Here is a 13,438-nt window from a genome sequence, read left to right on the forward strand (position 1 = left end):
CATTGGTCACTCAGTCTGTGGATTCTTTGTGTTTATGTGCAGGGATCGAGCCCAGGGCCTCAGGCATGCTAGGCATACCCTACCTCTGAGCTACATTGCCTGCCCTGCCTATGGATCCTTTGTGCTCATTGATGGCATTATAATGTTAGTACTCTAGGCTGAGGAGGAGGATAGAGTGTTCTAAAGGGCTGGGAGGAATGAGCTTTCTAGCTCCAGAACCTGGAAATTATAGAGTAGAAATGAGGCAGATAAATGAAAATCCAGGCAAGCAAACTAAGGGTGGCGACAGTTCCACTTGGGTTTTTGTATTTGTTTTTCCTTTGTGAAGGATATTGAATAATTCAGTAGGAAATACTCTCGGCTACAACAAAAACACTGTCAAACAGTATTGGAGTCATACCTCTCTAACGGTGGATATCACAACGTAAGGCTACATTGTATGTGATTCTGAGTAGATGTTTCCAAAGAGGATAAGACAGTACAGTCCCAAAACTCTGACGATAAAATATAAGTACAGACCTTGAAAAATGTAGATGGCTGGCGTGGCCTGTTGGAGATCTTTCAACCATAGGCGCCTCTCATGAGCTCTTACCACCCTGAGACAGGAAGGGCCTCGTCTGGTAGGCTTATTCCGTCTGCTCTATGCAAGGGTCATATCTGCTTTAAGAGAATCGTTGCTAGCAACTTGACTCTCTTAACTGGGTGATCACTGAGACCTCAGAATCTTTATTTTATAAACACCGTTTAAGTTGATGACTTTTTTTAAAAAAATGTTTTTTTAGTTGTAGATGGACACAATATCTTTATTTTATTTGTTTATTTCTATGTGGTGCCAGTTATCAAACCCAGTGCCTCACACATGCTAGGCAAGCACTCTACTGAGCTACAACCCCGGCCCTAAGTTGATGACTTTTTGTGTGGGTTTTTTTTTTTGTACTGAGGATTAAACCCAGATTCTTGTGCATGCTAGACAAGTGCTCTGCCACTGAGCTGTATCTCTCCAGCCCTTTTTATTTTGAGACGGGGTCTCACTACGTTGCCAAGGTTGGCCTTGAACTTGGGATCCTCCTGCCTTAGCCTCTTGAGTAGCTGGGATTCCACCTGTGCACCACCTGGCTGTTCATGTGTGTGTGTGTGTGTGTGTGTGTTTGGTACTTGGGATTAAACCCAAGGGCACTCAACCACTGAGCTAGATCCCCAGCCCTTTTTTGTATTTTATGTAGAATAGGGTTTTGCTGAGTTGCTTAGGACCTCCCCAAGTTGCTGAGGCTGGCTTTGAGCTCTTGATCCTCCTGTCTCAGCTTCCTGAGTTGCTGGGATTACAGGTGTGCACCACTGTGCCCTGCTGGTATGTATGTGTGTGTGTGTGTGTGTGTGTGTGTGTGTGTGTGTGTATATATATTTATTTATTTTAAACCTAGAACCCTTATCTTATTCTAGCCTACTGAATCTTATCATCTGTATCCCTGTCCATCATGACATCATTGAGTGGCTCATCACCATCATCTTTGCAGTTCACTATGCAGAAAATTTAGTAATATGTCAACAAACTTAAGTTTCTTTTTCAGATCATTAGTGAAAAATGGGACTTGAGGGGCTGGGGATGTGGCTCAAGCGGTAGCGCGCTCGCCTGGCATGCTTGTGGCCCAGGTTCCATCCTCAGCACCACATACAAACAAAGATGTTGTGTCCGCCGAAAGCTAAAAAAAAATTAAATAAATAAATATTAAAAAATTAAAAAAAAAAAAGAAAAGAAAAATGGGACTTGAACTCGGGGGCACTCAACCACTGATCACGTCCCTAGTCCTGTTTTCTATTTTATTAGAGACCGGGTCTCACTGAGTTGCTTAGCTAAATTGCTGAGGCTGGCTTTGAACTCGCCATCCTCCTTCCTTCGCCTCCCGACCCGCTGGGATTACAGGCGGGCGCCCCTGCGCCAGCTGGGACTTTTTTCCTTAATAAAAGATGCTGTTTCTAAATCAGTTGTCTCATTACAGTTAAATGTTTAATTGCAGATCCCGTCGTTTCTCAACAGGTTTTGGCAAACCTGAGTGGTTTCTGTCATCCTCTGTGTCCTCGTAGCTTGCAGGTAACCCTCCTGGATTTTCTAGAACTTTCTCTCCCATACTCCACAGCAGATTTTTCAGGTGGCCTCCAGGCTCCCCTCACTCTGTGCAGAGGGCCTGCTGCTTTACTTTATGGAGGTTGAGGCCTTCAAACAGCTCCTTTCAGTCTGTGGGTTTCCCTTCCCTCTCGGGGACCTCTGGGTTGAGTGTCCCCTCTCCTGTACCTCCTGGCCTTTGCATGCTCTCCGTTGCACCCATCAAAACCCACCCTCCCTAGCAACCCCCTCTTCACAGTCCGGTTCCTGACTCAGAGTGGCTGGTATTCGTTGCTGTCCCCCTTACCTCGGTGCCCTTCAGTCTGGCCTCTCCTCCCATGGTCACTGACGCTGTCCTCGGTCAGGTCACCAACTGAGTCCTTGCAGCTAAGTCCAGTGGTCTGTATCTAACTGTCACTCAGAAGCACTTGGTCTTGCTGGCTGGTGCCTCCTGGGGAGGTCTCTGGTGTGGTCCTCTGCTGTCCTGGTCCTCTGCAGTCCTGGTCCTCTGCAGTCCTGGTCCCCTGCAGTCCTGGTCCCCTGCTGTCCTGGTCCCCTGCTGTCCTGGTCCTCTGCTGTCCTGGTCCTCTGCAGTCCTGGTCCCCTGCTGTCCTGGTCCCCTGCTGTCCTGGTCCCCTGCTGTCCTGGTCCCCTGCTGTCCTGGTCCCCTGCTGTCCTGGTCCCCTGCAGTCCTGGTCCCCTGCAGTCCTGGTCCTCTGCAGTCCTGGTCCTCTGCAGTCCTGGTCCCCTGCAGTCCTGGTCCCCTGCTGTCCTGGTCCCCTGCTGTCCTGGTCCTCTGCTGTCCTGGTCCTCTGCTGTCCTGGTCCCCTGCTGTCCTGGTCCCCTGCTGTCCTGGTCCTCTGCTGTCCTGGTCCTCTGCAGTCCTGGTCCCCTGCTGTCCTGGTCCCCTGCTGTCCTGGTCCTCTGCTGTCCTGGTCCCCTGCTGTCCTGGTCCCCTGCTGTCCTGGTCCCCTGCTGTCCTGGTCCTCTGCTGTCCTGGTCCTCTGCTGTCCTGGTCCCCTGCTGTCCTGGTCCCCTGCTGTCCTGGTCCCCTGCTGTCCTGGTCCCCTGCTGTCCTGGTCCTCTGCTGTCCTGGTCCTCTGCTGTCCTGGTCCCCTGCTGTCCTGGTCCCCTGCTGTCCTGGTCCCCTGCTGTCCTGGTCCTCTGCTGTCCTGGTCCTCTGCTGTCCTGGTCCTCTGCTGTCCTGGTCCCCTGCTGTCCTGGTCCCCTGCTGTCCTGGTCCCCTGCTGTCCTGGTCCCCTGCAGTCCTGGTCCCCTGCAGTCCTGGTCCCCTGCAGTCCTGGTCCCCTGCAGTCCTGGTCCCCTGCTGTCCTGGTCCCCTGCTGTCCTGGTCCCCTGCTGTCCTGGTCCCCTGCTGTCCTGGTCCTCTGCTGTCCTGGTCCCCTGCTGTCCTGGTCCCCTGCTGTCCTGGTCCCCTGCTGTCCTGGTCCCCTGCAGTCCTGGTCCCCTGCTGTCCTGGTCCCCTGCTGTCCTGGTCCTCTGCTGTCCTGGTCCCCTGCTGTCCTGGTCCCCTGCTGTCCTGGTCCTCTGCTGTCCTGGTCCTCTGCTGTCCTGGTCCCCTGCTGTCCTGGTCCCCTGCAGTCCTGGTCCCCTGCTGTCCTGGTCCCCTGCTGTCCTGGTCCTCTGCAGTCCTGGTCCCCTGCAGTCCTGGTCCCCTGCAGTCCTGGTCCCCTGCTGTCCTGGTCCCCTGCAGTCCTGGTCCCCTGCTGTCCTGGTCCTCTGCTGTCCTGGTCCCCTGCTGTCCTGGTCCCCTGCTGTCCTGGTCCCCTGCTGTCCTGGTCCTCTGCTGTCCTGGTCCCCTGCTGTCCTGGTCCTCTGCTGTCCTGGTCCCCTGCTGTCCTGGTCCTCTGCTGTCCTGGTCCCCTGCTGTCCTGGTCCCCTGCTGTCCTGGTCCCCTGCTGTCCTGGTCCCCTGCTGTCCTGGTCCCCTGCTGTCCTGGTCCTCTGCTGTCCTGGTCCCCTGCAGTCCTGGTCCCCTGCAGTCCTGGTCCCCTGCTGTCCTGGTCCTCTGCTGTCCTGGTCCTCTGCAGTCCTGGTCCCCTGCTGTCCTGGTCCCCTGCAGTCCTGGTCCCCTGCTGTCCTGGTCCCCTGCTGTCCTGGTCCCCTGCTGTCCTGGTCCCCTGCTGTCCTGGTCCTCTGCAGTCCTGGTCCTCTGCAGTCCTGGTCCCCTGCTGTCCTGGTCCTCTGCAGTCCTGGTCCCCTGCTGTCCTGGTCCCCTGCTGTCCTGGTCCCCTGCTGTCCTGGTCCCCTGCAGTCCTGGTCCTCTGCAGTCCTGGTCCTCTGCAGTCCTGGTCCTCTGCAGTCCTGGTCCTCTGCTGTCCTGGTCCTCTATTGTCCTGGTCCCCTGCTGTCCTGGTCCTCTGCTGTCCTGGTCCCCTGCTGTCCTGGTCCTCTGCTGTCCTGGTCCTCTGCTGTCCTGGTCCTCTGCTGTCCTGGTCCTCTGCTGTCCTGGTCCTCTGCTGTCCTGGTCCTCTGCTGTCCTGGTCCTCTGCTGTCCTGGTCCTCTGCTGTCCTGGTCCCCTGCTGTCCTGGTCCCCTGCAGTCCTGGTCCTCTGCTGTCCTGGTCCCCTGCTGTCCTGGTCCCCTGCTGTCCTGGTCCCCTGCTGTCCTGGTCCCCTGCTGTCCTGGTCCTCTGCTGTCCTGGTCCCCTGCTGTCCTGGTCCCCTGCTGTCCTGGTCCCCTGCTGTCCTGGTCCCCTGCTGTCCTGGTCCCCTGCTGTCCTGGTCCCCTGCTGTCCTGGTCCTCTGCAGTCCTGGTCCTCTGCAGTCCTGGTCCCCTGCAGTCCTGGTCCTCTGCTGTCCTGGTCCCCTGCTGTCCTGGTCCCCTGCTGTCCTGGTCCCCTGCAGTCCTGGTCCCCTGCTGTCCTGGTCCCCTGCTGTCCTGGTCCCCTGCTGTCCTGGTCCTCTGCTGTCCTGGTCCCCTGCTGTCCTGGTCCCCTGCTGTCCTGGTCCTCTGCAGTCCTGGTCCCCTGCTGTCCTGGTCCCCTGCTGTCCTGGTCCCCTGCTGTCCTGGTCCCCTGCTGTCCTGGTCCTCTGCAGTCCTGGTCCCCTGCAGTCCTGGTCCTCTGCTGTCCTGGTCCTCTGCTGTCCTGGTCCCCTGCTGTCCTGGTCCTCTGCAGTCCTGGTCCCCTGCAGTCCTGGTCCCCTGCTGTCCTGGTCCCCTGCTGTCCTGGTCCCCTGCTGTCCTGGTCCCCTGCTGTCCTGGTCCTCTGCAGTCCTGGTCCCCTGCTGTCCTGGTCCTCTGCTGTCCTGGTCCCCTGCTGTCCTGGTCCTCTGCTGTCCTGGTCCCCTGCTGTCCTGGTCCCCTGCTGTCCTGGTCCTCTGCAGTCCTGGTCCTCTGCAGTCCTGGTCCCCTGCTGTCCTGGTCCCCTGCTGTCCTGGTCCCCTGCTGTCCTGGTCCTCTGCTGTCCTGGTCCCCTGCTGTCCTGGTCCCCTGCTGTCCTGGTCCTCTGCAGTCCTGGTCCTCTGCTGTCCTGGTCCCCTGCAGTCCTGGTCCTCTGCTGTCCTGGTCCTCTGCAGTCCTGGTCCCCTGCTGTCCTGGTCCCCTGCTGTCCTGGTCCCCTGCTGTCCTGGTCCTCTATTGTCCTGGTCCCCTGCTGTCCTGGTCCCCTGCTGTCCTGGTCCTCTGCTGTCCTGGTCCTCTGCTGTCCTGGTCCTCTGCTGTCCTGGTCCTCTGCTGTCCTGGTCCCCTGCTGTCCTGGTCCTCTGCTGTCCTGGTCCTCTGCTGTCCTGGTCCTCTGCTGTCCTGGTCCTCTGCTGTCCTGGTCCCCTGCAGTCCTGGTCCCCTGCAGTCCTGGTCCCCTGCAGTCCTGGTCCTCTGCAGTCCTGGTCCCCTGCTGTCCTGGTCCCCTGCTGTCCTGGTCCCCTGCAGTCCTGGTCCCCTGCAGTCCTGGTCCCCTGCAGTCCTGGTCCCCTGATGTCCTGGTCCTCTATTGTCCTGGTCCTCTGATGTCCTGGTCCTCTGATGTCCTGGTCCCCTGCAGTCCTGGTCCCCTGCTGTCCTGGTCCCCTGCTGTCCTGGTCCCCTGCTGTCCTGGTCCTCTGATGTCCCAGTGCTGTTCGTTCTTGGCTCCTGCGGGGCTCATCTTCTGGTGCCACCATTTGAGCTGTACCCATCCTCCTGGAATTCTTTCAGTTCCTGGTGACAGAATCCAGAGTCTCCACCAAGAAAACCAGCACTGCCAGGGAGAAGAGCACAGTCTGAAGGTGACCCCGCCGACCTGAGCTGGCTGGTCCTAGGCAGACTGAGGGCTCACAAGCAGCCCCCCTCTGCCTCTTGGTTCCTTTTCCTCTGTGTTCTCTGCCGTCTCAGGCAGCCTCTTGCCAAGAGGTAGCCAAGTGCCTGCGCAGTTTTAGGCTGCTCCAGCCCTCTCAGCTGACACAGGACACTTCTCCCCGTTCTCTAGGCCTGGAATCACTTTTGCCCTCCGCACACCTGCTCACTCACCTAGTCTGGGCCCGGCTTCTCTGTCTCTCCCCCTTCCCACGGCCCGGTCTCCCTTGGTCGGATTCCTGCCGCAGACTCCTGGTGGGTTCCTGCTCAGCCCTGCAGCCTGGACCACCTTTCAGAAACGCTCCTGGGGTCCCGTCATGGCTGCAGATGAAAGCAAAGGCAAACTGTTCTGCTCTGTGAGGGCCGGCTGCCCCGGCTGCTGCTTCCCCTTGTCCCTTGTCCTCTGCAGGTCTGCCTCACATGCAGCGAGCCCCTCTCCCGGGGGCTCTCCCCTCTCTCCTCAGGGCTCCCTCTGCTGGGAGGGCCCTGCTCTGGGCTCAGACTTTTGCTCATGCCTTCGCTCTCACACTCTCATGCTCTCACGCGGACGTGGCTCTGGGAGAAGAGCCTTCTGTGCTGGCGCACCTGCTTCCTTTAGACGTTCTTTTCTGTCCTGTTCCTCATCACTGGGTTGTGGTTGCTTGTTAAGTCACTTGTATCCCTCTGCCCACTGAGGTCTGCAAAGGCAGAAAGCCCCCTCATTCTGTGAAACGTCCCCGGCTGGACAGAGCACTCGACATGAACTCGTGGAATTTTAAGATAAAATGAGATGCGATTGCACCAGGTGATTTGCCAGGACTCTAGATTTTAGGAAGTCGATTGATTCCATACACTACTGGAAAATCTAAAATTGTAATGAATGTCACCATTCTCTTTATTTATATGCTTATTGGTCTTCCTTAAAGGATGTTAGAGTTTTTGAATTGAGAAAGTGCTAGATGATTACCTAGTTCTAATTCATGTCCTTTGACTGGTTAGGAGGGAATTGCTAAGAGGGACTTGGTGGTGACGTGTATACGCTGCAGAGCTATTTCTGATTGCACGATTGGACTTGAACTTTGAGCTCTTGACCTCTACTCCAGGGCCTTTTCCTCTTCATCATGGTATAAACACTTAAAAAATGTTGGGAGGGTGCTGGAGGTTGGACTCTTTGCCCTTGCTTGACCACGGAGCCACAACTGGTATTGGTGTCTTGAACGGCTCCTGGGGTACAATTCAGTGCAATATGAAAGCCTTGCTACCTGTTTCCTCACGTGATTTTACTGATCCTGTACCTTTTTGGATGCTAACAGGTTTTCAGCATGAAACTCACTTCCCAGCCTGCAGAGCCTGAGGGTCCATGAGGTTCCGTCCTCTTGGGTAGGGCTGCTGTCCCCCAGGTCACCCACAGAGACCTGGCAGTTACACATTTTACCCAGCAGGGTCCTTGATGAGTAGGTGCCCTGGAGGTGATGCTCTGAGGAATGAGCACTAGGTTGTGGAGAGGGAGTTGTGAACTTGGGCTCAGTGCTTTCTACTAGCTGCTCTTCTTTGTCCCCTCTGGAACTCACCGTCAGGTCCCCAAGGGAGTGTGAGCTTCAGGGATAGTTGTTTCCACAGAAACCAAGTGAAGGCTGGAAAGAGTAACTTTCTTTTTTCTTTTTTTGTTGTAGATGGACACAATACCTTTGTTGTTAGTTATTTTTATGGGTGCTGGGGATCCAACCCAGTGCCTCCCACGTACGAGACAAGCGCCCACTGCTGAGCCCCAGTCCTGATGTAGTTTTACGTATGAAGCGCCTGGTGGGTCCTGCCAGTCTTTTTCACTGTGAGTCAACAATATTGTGGATGTTTGCATCTTTTGTCCTCAATCTGGGGACATGCTTTGCTTCTTCTGGAAAGGGGACAGAGACAGGGGATACTCTGAAAGGAAGGGCTCAGCCTGTCTCTGTTGGGGCTTGCTGGGTGTTGGTCATAGTTCTTGTCACTGAAAAAGAAATTCAAAAAGAAGTGAAAGATGAGTTTAAAGTATACTTAAAACAGATGTTTGTGCTCAAATCTAAGAATTCCAAACATAACCCTCTGACCCAGCAAGTCAACTTTTGGAAGTCTGTCCTATGGAGATAATTAAACACATGCAAAAAATATTTTTGAACATATGTTCATTTCAGTCTTGTTTTCTTCCTTTGGTGTTTGTTTTGGGGCTGAGGCTGGGACCAGGGTCTCACACAGCAGCATGGCTTTACCACGGGCCTACCTCCTGGCGCTCGGCCTAGTGTAGGATGGAGAAGAGTTGGAAACCACCTAAATTTTCAATTATAGGGACTTAACATAAAAAAGAATAACATTCTTTGTTAAATTATATATTTCCTGATATATAAAGATATTTATGATTTATTGGAAAACAGAAAATGTACATTTCATCCTATTTTTTGTAAATGTAAATATACAACAATGACTAGGATATTCATGATTATACAGTTGTGAGGAAATAAATATTTTTGCTTACCTGTACTTTCAGCTTTTCTACAATAAGACCTTATAAAATTAATAACTATATATTTTTTTGTTTATTCAATAATTTATTTTGAGACAAGGTCTTGCTGTGTTGCCCAGGCTGGCCTCCAACTCCTGGGCTCGGGGGATCCTCCTGCCTCAGCCTCTTGAGACATATCCCACCACATCCAGCTCTAAGGTTATTTTCTTTTTTCTCTTTTTCTTTTTGGTGTGTGTGTGTGTTACTGGACATGGAACTCAGGGCCTCTTGCATACTACCCAAGTGCTCTACCACTGAGCTGCATCCCCAGCCTATAAAGTAATTTTAAAATTTTTTTTAGCTGTTAATGGACCTCTGTTTTATTCATTTATCTATATGCGGCGCTGAGAATTAAACCCAGTGCCTCTCACATGCAAGGCAAGCACTCTACTACTGAGCCACAACCCCAGCCCCAAGTTATTTTTAATATAAAAATTCTTCTACTATAATAAATAATAAAATTAATGTCATAATTTTTTATGGCTTATTCTCCCTAAGGTGATTAATAGTTAAGGGTTTGTGAAAAGGAACATATTTTTTATTTTCTTACCTTGATACCACTTTTGTAGGAGATACAGTGGGTTCCAAAGGAAAAACTATGTGAAGTTGGAGTCTCGCATAGAGAGAGGACTTGGGTTTCGTTTGTTCTACTTATGAGTTCTCTTTTGAGCCTTGGGATATTTGCGTTTCAGCTTTTCGTCCAGTCCCCTTTGTAACTCATGGAACAGGCCCTCCTCATTAGTACCCCAGCAGAGGTATTAAAGTGTCTTTGTGGCCAGGGGTGTGGTTCAATGGTAGAGCACTTGTCCCGCGTGTGTGTGTGTGTGTGTGTGGGGGGGGGGGCTGGGGTTTGATTCCTAGCAAGGCAAAAAAAATAAAAGTGTCGGTGGGCCACACTCCTGGGATGAAACATGGCCCATGTGGACAGCAGGGAGCCTGGCAGGCAGGTCACCTGATATCTCTCCCCATGACTACTGTGAAGAAGCAGCAAATTGTCAAGGAAAGCCCTGGCCATTAGTTACTCATAGATTCAACAAGTGTCGGAAAGCTGAAGACCTATATTCAAATCCTGGTTGAAACCTGGCCTACTATTTAACTTTGCAAACTTGGGGAAGTATGTTAATTTCTCTGAGCCTCAGTTTCCTTATTTATAAAATGGTTAATAAGATAACATTGTTGTTGTAAGGATTGAATGAGATGCCAAATGTTTAATGCCCAGCATACAGCAAACTCTCAATAAATAGTAACTGTTAAAGGCCTAATTAAAGAGCCAGATATTGAGGTTCAAGGTCATTCATTCAGCAAATGTTTGCCAACAGTATTGTAGGTGCCTGGCTTATTTTAGAGAACAAGACAGACAAAAATCCCTCTCCTGAGGCTTACATTTGAGCAAATGCAAAGATTAACTAAAATGTAGCTCAATCCATGGTCATTAACAATAATTACTATTAATTTCGTATTCATTCTCTGCCAGCCACTATTTAAGTGATTTTCATTACATAACTTGAAGTAAGTTCCTTTTTAAGTCGTCTTTAACCCAACGGTAGGGGTCATTGCTCTTTGATAGTATGGCAGCTGGATGTCCCAGAGGTGATACAGATGAACAGTGGGGGAGGGCCTCCCTCAGGTTGTTGGGCTATCAAGTCTAATCACTGCACTTCCCACCCTCCCTTGGGGAGTCTTGCTTTCATGGTTCTTTCTTGATATTATTGCCATATTGTAGGAGCTGTGATTGATTCCAGCTCCTTTAAAAATTAAAAACAAAAAACAAAACACTTTGTACCTATCTGTCACTTCCACCTCTGCGTGTCCTCGATGGTGCGTGTTCTGTTCTTGTGCCCTTGCTGCCCCCATGCCCACAGGGGTTCCTCTAGGATTCCTCTCTAGAGCCACCGTGGCTGGGTGATGGTGAGTGCGCCTGGACAGGCCAGGTGTTCTGCAGGGTGTGGGTCCGCTGGTGGGGGGAGGGGCAGCTGCCGCCCCTCCACCTCAGTCCTGTCTTGTCTGACTGTGGAAATGGTTTGCCAGTCCAATGCCTGCGAAGTGGGTCTTGAGGGTTTGTGCTCCTAGTTACTGATGAGGCCCAGCATCTTTTCTGTGTGTTGGCCATTTTGGTCTCCCCTTTGTTGAATGATCTGGTCATATTCTTGGTTCTTTTGGTCTGTGGTGTTGTCGTTTTCTTACTGGTTGTGTGGCTCTTTGTAAGTTCTGGTACTAATCCTTGACCAGTCATGTGCAGGGCAGGTACCTTCTCCAGGTGTCTTGCTTATCTTTTCACCTTATTTATGGTTTATTTTGATGGATAAGCAACTTCGATTTTAATACAGTCAACTATTTCACAATCATTTCTTTATTGTTCTTTCCAGTGTTGTCTTAAAAATTCTTTCCCCACTCACAAATTGTATATTATCTAGTATTTATTTTTCTAAACATTTAAAAAAGTTTTTATTTTTTGTTACACATGTAAGCATTCCACATGTAATTGTAAACAAGATGCACATGTCTTGATTTTCAAAATTTATTCTGTGGCCAGGTGCAGTGGCACACCCCTGTAATCCCAGCAACTCAGGAGGCTGAGGCAGGAGGATCACAAGTTCAAAGCCAGCCTCAGCAACTTAGCAAGGCCCTAAGCAACTTAATGAGACCCTGTCTCAAAATAAAAAAGGGCTGGGGATGTGGCTCAGTGGTCAAGCACCCCTAGGTTCAATCCCTGGTAACCCCCCGCCCCCCCCCCCAAAAAAAAATCTGTTATTGGTGTAAGGTCCCAGGAATCCATTTTTCTTTTCTTAAGCAATATGGATCACTGACAGGTCCAGCACCTTTGTTGTATAGACTGTTCTGTCTGATACCAAGTTTCCATGCAGGTAGGACCTGTCTGGGACCCCTTTGGGTAGCTGATCTGGTTTTTGGCTCCTGGGCTGACATCACATGGTTGATCTCCCACAGGGAGGGGCTGCCTGTCCTGTTTCCTTCTTTCAAAATTACTTTATTATTCTCCGTTCTTTTTCTTTGTTCCTCCACTTGGATTTTAGAATCATCTCACCTAGGACCTTAAAGACAGTGCTTCATCTAGACCACGTGCTTCCCTCGCACCAGACGCCACGCCCGTATCCTTCCCACACTGTCTTCACCACAGGTTCTCGTCCATGGATCTACATTCATTTTGCACTGATTACCTTTTCTTTTTTTTTTTAATATTTTTAATATTTATTTTTCAGTTTTCGGCGGACACAACATCTTTGTTGGTATGTGGTGCTGAGGATCGAACCCGGGCCGCACGCATGCCAGGCGAGCGCGCTACCGCTTGAGCCACATCCCCAGCCCCTACCTTTTCTTTTTAATACTTACAAACTTTAGCCACTTTTGTGTAGGACTCAGCGTCTCAGTTGACCATGGTGTGACGGACGGCTCTGCTGTGGTGGAACGCTAGCTCTGTTAGCCAGAGTTGGAAACCTGTGGGCTGAGTAGATTCCATTGTATGTGTGGACCACTTGGTTTATCTGGTGTCCCCATGTTCACAGTTGGGTCATTTCCATCTTTTGGCTGTGGGGGACAGTGCCGCTGTGAACACTGCTGTACAAGTATCTGAGTCCTTGTTTTTAAATCTGTGGCTGTTTACCTAGGATTGGAGCTGTTGGGTCACATGGTGTTCTGCCCTATTCCCCCTGGAACTGCCAAGCTGCTCTCTGCAGTGGCTATTCCACTTGACATTCCCATCAGCAGTGTGCAGGGGTTCCAGTTCTCCAGTGTCTCCAACACTTATTTTCCTTTAAAAACAAAAAAGAGAAAACCCTCTGGCCATTATCGTCAGTGTGAAGTGGACTCTCATTGTGGTTTTGATTTGCATTTACCTAATTTCTAACGATGTTGAGCATCTTATCATGTGCTTCTTGTCCATTTAAGTATCTTCTTGGAAAAATGTCTATTAAAATCTTTTGTCCTTCACTCTCTTTACTATTTTTAGAGCATTTTTAAGTTCATAGCAAAATTGAGAAGAAATCGGAGAATTCTCATATACTCCCCATCCCACACACAAATTTCTTCTGCACTCAACATTCCACACCCAGGGGCACATTTGCCATGTTGGATGAACCCACCTTGTCCCATCACTGCCACCCAAAGTCCACAGTGTGCTTTGGGGGCCCACTCTCGAGGTAGTGCAGTCTGTGGGTTTTGACAAACACACAAGGACGTGCATTCACAGGAGAGAAGTGTGTTTGATCGTTTCACCGCCCTGAAGTCCTCCCTGCTCCACGATGTTCGTCCCTGCCTCCCCACTGTGCCTCTCTTTGCCCATTTTAAAATTGGGTTTTTTGCTTTTGTGTTGTGAGTTGTAAGGCTTCTTTACATCTTCTGACTATTAGGCCATTTTGGCACATGGTTACAGACATTTTCTCCCACGGTGGATGGTCTTTTCATTTTCTCCAGGGTCTTTTGATGCTCAAATGTCTTCCATTTTCACGAAGTCCAGAGTACTTGCTTTCCTCTTGTGTGTGCTTCAGTGTCATGCTTAAGGCACCATTGCCGAAT

The 13,438-nt window shown here is 51.2% G+C and overlaps 1 protein-coding gene across 3 annotated transcripts in view; it reads left to right on the forward strand.

Annotated features, from left to right (window-relative positions):
- EXTL3 (exostosin like glycosyltransferase 3) overlaps positions 1 to 13,438 on the forward strand; it is a 113,491-nt gene that overhangs the window by 9,757 nt on the left and 90,296 nt on the right. For 2 of the 3 annotated variants that reach the window (XM_081269232.1, XM_081269234.1), the window contains exon 2: positions 8,046 to 8,200. The exons of the other annotated variant lie outside the window; for it this stretch is intronic. The gene's annotated coding sequence lies outside the window, so the exon portion shown is untranslated. The remainder of the gene's footprint in view (positions 1 to 8,045; positions 8,201 to 13,438) is intronic. 3 annotated transcript variants of the gene reach the window in all.

This window comes from Spermophilus citellus (genome assembly GCF_964194105.1).
Source record: "Spermophilus citellus genome assembly, chromosome: 16".
In the NCBI taxonomy this organism is placed as follows: Eukaryota; Metazoa; Chordata; class Mammalia; order Rodentia; family Sciuridae; genus Spermophilus; species Spermophilus citellus.